Here is a 6,530-nt window from a genome sequence, read left to right as displayed (position 1 = left end):
CCTCCCGATTATTCATCTTAATTACTTTAGTCTATAAGAGCCGGAGTGTGTGGGAGCCGCCGACAGACAGCTCACATTAATCCACATTAGCAACCAACACTGTACCGGGTGATGTGTGCAATTTCTTCTTTTTTTTTTTTTCTTTTCTTTTCTTTTCTTTTTTTCCAGCAGCAGTTTGAGCCAGATATGTCGTCTCTTTGCTTAATTAGACACTTTTAAATGCAGCGTGGAGACATTTGGATTTACTCTCATACTGTTATACTGTTACTGTGAGTGCTTCTTTACATAATACTATAATACTACTATAATAATACTGCTATAATACTACTACAATACTACTACAATACTACTATAATACTACTATAATACTACTGTAATAATACTGTGAGTGTGAGTGTGAGTGGTTCTTTACACAATACTATAATACTACTATAATACTACTATAATAATACTGTAATACTACTATAATACTACTATAATACTACTATAATATACTGTGAGTGCTTCTTTACATTCAAATATAACATTCATAACGTTTGATACTATAATACTGCATTATTACTACTATAATACTACTACAATACTACTGTAATACTACTATAATACTACTGTATTACTACTGTAATAATACTATAATACTGCATTATTACTACTATAATACTACTACAATACTACTGTAATACTACTATAATACTACTGTATTACTACTGTAATAATACTATAATACTGCATTATTACTACTATAATACTACTGTATTACTACTGTAATAATACTATAATACTACGTATTAGTAGTATTACAGTAGTATTGTTGTATTACGGTAGTATTGTTGTAGTATTTTAGTAGTATTGTAGTATTGTTGTAGTATTACATTAGTATTGTTGTAGTATTGTAGTAGTATTGTTGTAGTATGGTAGTAGTATTACAGTAGTATTGTTGTAGTATTCTACTAAAATACTACTACAATACTACTGTAATAGTACTGTAATACTACAACAATACTAGTACTATACTACTGTAATAGTACTGTAATACTACAACAATACTACTACAATACTACTGTAATAGTACTGTAATACTACAACAATACTACTGTAATACTAGTATTGTAGTAGTATGGTAGTAGTATTACAGTACTATTACAGTAGTATTGTAGTAGTATTACAGTAGTATTACAGTAGTATAGTACTAGTATTACAGTAATATTGTAGTAGTATTACAGTAGTATTACAGTAGTATAGTACTAGTATTACAGTAATATTGTAGTAGTATTACAGTAGTATTACAGTAGTATAGTACTAGTATTACAGTAATATTGTAGTAGTATTACTTTAGTATTTCTCCATTGGAAATGAATGGGAATTTTTTTTTAAAAAAACACAAAATTTCACCTTTTTTCAGAGTCACCTAGCTCTGTCATACCTGCACATAGAAACGTCATTCAAACTTTAAAACGGAGGAAAACTTGTCCTCTCTGGAAAAATACCAAACTGTTTTTACATAACATGTAAACCTTTCAAACTATGAGCAGTCAAACGAGGAGTGGAAATCACTTTTTCTTCAAAGTTAGAGTGGAAGCAGCAGTTAGCTAGAGTGAGAGAAGCAGTAAAAAATAATCTTAGTTTTTATTTTTAACTCAAGCTCACGGCCAAACCGTAAAAAGGAGACAAATAATTTTTGGTCAAAATGTAGACATAGGTGTTGGGATTCATAAAATGTGACGTTGACAGGCGGGGTCTGCACAAAATTTAAACGGGGGGCAGAGACCGGCAGCGATACCTGTCTCGCTCCCCATTAAACCTAATGTAATCGTTTTGTTTCTTCAAAAGAATCTCACTCTGTGTTCACACTGAGCTTACTCGCTCATTTTAAGGAATATGTGAATAAAATAAACACTGTCAGAATCTGCCGGCTTCTGTGTCTCTCACGGTGTTTTCGGTTTTTGGACAGGAGTTACGGTTTTCTCACAGTTTTGTAATTGTTCGGGACCTTGTCAGAAGCCAAATTCTTCAGAATTTTTTCCAAGCAGATTCTCAAATCGCCGTAGCAACCGCAGGGCCTTAGCTGCCCTTAGCAACCGTAGGCCCTTAGCAACCTGTCGCTGGGCAGAAACTGAGCTACTTTTTTGTGATTGGCTAATTCCTGTCTGTTTTGCCAGTTAACCGAGCTAGTTCATTGAATGGATTAATTCATGTTTACTGAGGACACAATAAATAGTTTCATTGTTTTTGTGTAATATAATTTCATAAACTAAGTGATTTAAAATAAAAAGTATACATTCATGAAGAAAAAATAAATTGTGTACTCGTCCCGGCAGTAGCCCCGTGGAGTTTAGTAGTATTGTTGTAGTATTACAGTAGTATTTTTGTAGTATTACAGTAGTATTGTAGTAGTATTGTTGTAGTATTACAGTAGTATTACAGTAGTATTGTAGTAGTATTGTTGTTGTATTACAGTAGTATTACAGTAGTATTGTAGTAGTAGTATTACAGTAGTAGGTTTTAATACCAGTAGTATTATTAATTAATATCAGTAGTATTATTAATTAATATCAGTAGTATTATAGTAGTATTATAGTATTGTAGTAGTATTACAGTAGTATTGTAGTAGTATTACAGTAGTATTGTAGTAGTATTACAGTAGTATTGTAGTAGTATTATTAACTAATACCAGTAGTATTATTATCTGAGAGAGAGAAATGAGAGGAAACAGAAGTTATTTAGCAAAAGGCCATATTCTTGTTCTTTATTACACCAAAAACAAATTGCACATGTTTCAGGTTCCAGAGGTTTGAGAGGATCCATCATACAGTTCACCTACAAGAGAAAACAAGTCCTCAGATTTAAAAAAAAAAAAAAGAAAAGAAAAATGCATTAAAAAAGTTTCTCCATCATCATCTAAAACTACAAGTTATGAAATATCACAAAAAACACTGTTTCTGTTTCTGCAACTCTTCTTAAACCAAAGAAATGGTTAGAAAACATCCCTTAAATCAGAGGCCACATACAGCCACGTCTGATCTCAGGTGGGCCGGGACCATGAAAGGAAGGGAGGAAAGAAGGAAGGAAGGGAGGAAGGGAGGGAGGAAGGGAGGAAGAAAGGAAGGAAGGAAGGAAGGAAGGAAGGAAGGAAGGAAGGAAGGAAGGAAGGAAGGAAGGAAAACAAAACAAGAAAGGAAGAAAGGAAAGGAAGATGAAGGAAGGGAATGAAATTAAGGAAAGATGGAAGGACACAAAGAAGGAAGGAAGTAAAAGGAAGAAAAGAAAAGAAGATGAAGGAAATATGGAAGGAAGGACTGAGGGAAGGAAACAAAGAAGGGAAGACAAGGAAGGAAGGAAGATGAAGGAAAGATGGAAGGAAGGTAGGACAGAGGAAGGAAACAAAGAAGGAAAGGACAAGGAAGGAAGAAAGGAAAGGAAGATGAAGGAAAGATGGAAGGAAGGTAGGACAGAGGGAAGGAAACAAAGAAGGAAAGAAGACAAGGAAGGAAGGAAGGAAAAGAAGATGAAGGAAAGATGGAAGGAAGGTAGGACAGAGGGAAGATAACAAAGAAGGAATAAAGGAAAGGATGATGAAGGAAAGATGGAGGGAAGGTAGGACAGAGGGAAGGAAACAAGGAAGGAAGGAAGGAAGGAAAGGAAGGAAGGAAAGGAAGATGAAGGAAAGATGGAAGAAAGAAACAAAGGAAAGAAGACAAGGAAGGAAGGAAGAAAGGGAAAGAAAATTAAGGAAAGATGGAAGGAAACAGAGAAGGAAAGAAGTAAGAAAGTAAAAGAAGATGAAGGAAAGATGGAAGAAAGGAAGGACAGAGGGAAGGAAACAAGAAGGAAGAAGAAAAAGGAAAAGAAGATGAAGGAAAGAAGGAAAGAAGTAAGAAAGGTAGGAAGGAAAGAAGGACAGATGACAGGAGGGTATAGGAAGGAAAGAAGACAGTAAAGGAAAGTGGGCCGGATTGGACCCCTCAGCGGTCCGCTTCTGGCCCACGGGCCTCATGTTTGACCCCCCCCCCTCCCCTAAATGATCGGCTCACACCTGGAACAGAATGAATGAACACTGTTTCACTCGTAACACCGTCAACTTCCTGTTTCTATAATCAACTTCCTGTTTCTATAAACCAGCGAGAACCAAAAGTCACTTTATACATCCTGTTAGTTGCTACGGTAACGTGTGCGTTATAATTGTAAATATTACAAAAAAAAGAAAAAACCTTAAAATATAAAAGTTAATAATAATAATAATAATTAGTAGATCATATGTAATATTTTTTTGACATGCGTTCAACATTTCTCTAGTTTTTTTTGTTTGTTTTTTTTTAAAGTTGAATTATCACACAAACACACCTGCTGGTCACTTTATTAGGAACACCTGTACAAACTAACGCAGCTCCGCCGGGAATCACACCACGATTCAAAATGTCCAGTTTTTACTTAAAATCCCTGAAATGATGATTTATTATCAGAACATACTTTTATATATATACCTTTATAAGACATTATAATGTAGGAATAAGCAGATATAAGGATGTTAATAAGGGGGTATTAATATATAGAAGGTATGTAGAGTATTATTATAGTTATTAAGGAAGGGAGGGAGGAAGGAAGGAGGGAAGGAGGGAAGAAAGAAAGGACTGAGGAAGGAGGAAAGGAGGGAGGGAGGAAGGAGGAAAGAAAGGAGGGAAGGAGGCAAGGAGGGAGGGAGGCAAGGAGGGAGGGAGGGAGGAAGGAAGGAAGGTGGGAGGGAGGGAGGAAGGAAGGAAGGTGGGAGGAAAGAAAGAGAGAAGGAGGCAAGGAGGGAGGGAAGGAAGAAGGAAAGAAAGGAGGGAGGAAAGAAAGAGAGAAGGAGGCAAGGGGGGAGGGAGGGAGGAAGGAGGGAAAGGAGGGAGGGAAGGAGGAAAGGAGGGAGGGAGGAAGGAAGAGGGAAGAGGGAGGAGGAGGAGGAGGGAAAGGGGGGAGGGAGGGAGGAAGGAGGGAGGGAAGGAGGAAAGGAGGGAGGGAGGAAGGAAGAGGGAAGGAGGGAGGAAGGAGGAAAGGGGGAGGAAGGAGGGAAGGAGTGAGGAAGGAGGGAGGAAGGAGGGAAAGGGGGGAGGAAGGAAGGAAGGAGGAGGGAAGGAGGGAGGGAGGAAGGAGGAAAGGAGGGAGGAAGGAGGGAAAGGGGGGAGGAAGGAGGGAACGGGGGGAGGAAGGAAGGAAGAAGGAAAGAAAGGAGGGCGGAAGGAGGAAAGGAGGGAGGGAGGGAGGAAGGAGGGAAAGGGGGGAGGAAGGAGGGAAAGGGGGGAGGAAGGAGGGAAGGAGGAAAGGAGGGAGGGAGGGAGGAAGGAAGGGAGGAAGGAAGGAAGGTGGGAGGAAAGAAAGAGAAGGAGGCAAGGAGGGAGGGAAGGAAGAAGGAAAGAAAGGAGGGAGGAAAGAAAGAGAGAAGGAGGCAAGGAGGGAGGGAGGCAAGGAGGGAGGAAGGAAAGAAGGAAAGAAGGAAAGAAGGAAGGTTAACACTTATATCTGCTAATATCTACATTATAGAGTTATAAAGCATTTATTCATGTTTATATAATGTCTCAGTGATTCCTGACAGAGCTGCTCATTAAAAATAAAATTAAAAATTAAAATTTAAAGAGGCTAGTGAGTTTTTATAAAGTTTTAAATCAAGTGCTTTAAGAAGAAGCTCAAACATTTGGCATTCCTGCTGGTACTGAAAAGGCTGCAGACACATTTTAAACACACACCTGTTACTCCCTGAACACTTAACCCTCCTGTTGTCCTGGAGTCAAGGAAGGAAGGGAGGAAGGAAAGGAGGGAGGGAGGAAGGAAGGAAGGACGGGAGGATGGGAGGGAGGAAGGATGGAAGGGAGGGAGGAAGGAAAGGAGGGAGGGAGGAAGGAAGGAAGGATTGGAGGGAGGAAGGAAGGATGGAAGGGAGGTGGAAGGGAAGAAGGGAGGGAGGGAGGGATGGAGGGAGGGAGAAGGAAGTAAAGGAGGGAGTAAGGAATGGGGGAAGGAAGGAAGAATGGAAGGAGGTGGAAGGGAAGAAGGAAGGAAAGGAGGGAGGGATGGAGAAGGAAGTAAAGGAGGGAGTAAGGAATGGGGGAAGGAAGGAAGGAAGGAAGGGAGGAAGGAAGGAAGGGAGGAAGGAAGGAAGGTTCGTTTAACCCTCCTGTTGTCCTTGAGTCAAGGAAGAAGGAAGGAAGAAGGAAGGAAGGGAGGAAGAGGAAGTGAGGAAGGAAAGGAGGGAGGAAGGAAGGGAGGAAGGAAAGGAGGGAGGGAGGGAGGGAGGGAGGAAGGAAGGAAGGAAGGAAGGAAGGAAGGAAGGAAGGAAGGAAGGAAGGAAGGAAGGAAGGAAGGAAGGTTCGTTTAACCTTCCTGTTGTCCTGGAGTCAAGGAAGGAAGGGAGGAAGGAAAGGAGGGAGGGAGGAAGGAAGGAAGGAAGGGAGGATGGGAGGGAGGAAGGAAGGAAGGAAGGGAGGTGGAAGGGAAGAAGGAAGGAAAGGAGGGAGGGATGGAGGGAGGGAGAAGGAAGTAAAGGAGGGAGTAAGGAATGG

The sequence above is a fragment of the Scomber japonicus genome, chromosome 11, assembly GCF_027409825.1.
Source record: "Scomber japonicus isolate fScoJap1 chromosome 11, fScoJap1.pri, whole genome shotgun sequence".
Taxonomy (NCBI): domain Eukaryota; kingdom Metazoa; phylum Chordata; class Actinopteri; order Scombriformes; family Scombridae; genus Scomber; species Scomber japonicus.
Note: the sequence above shows the minus strand (reverse complement) of the source record.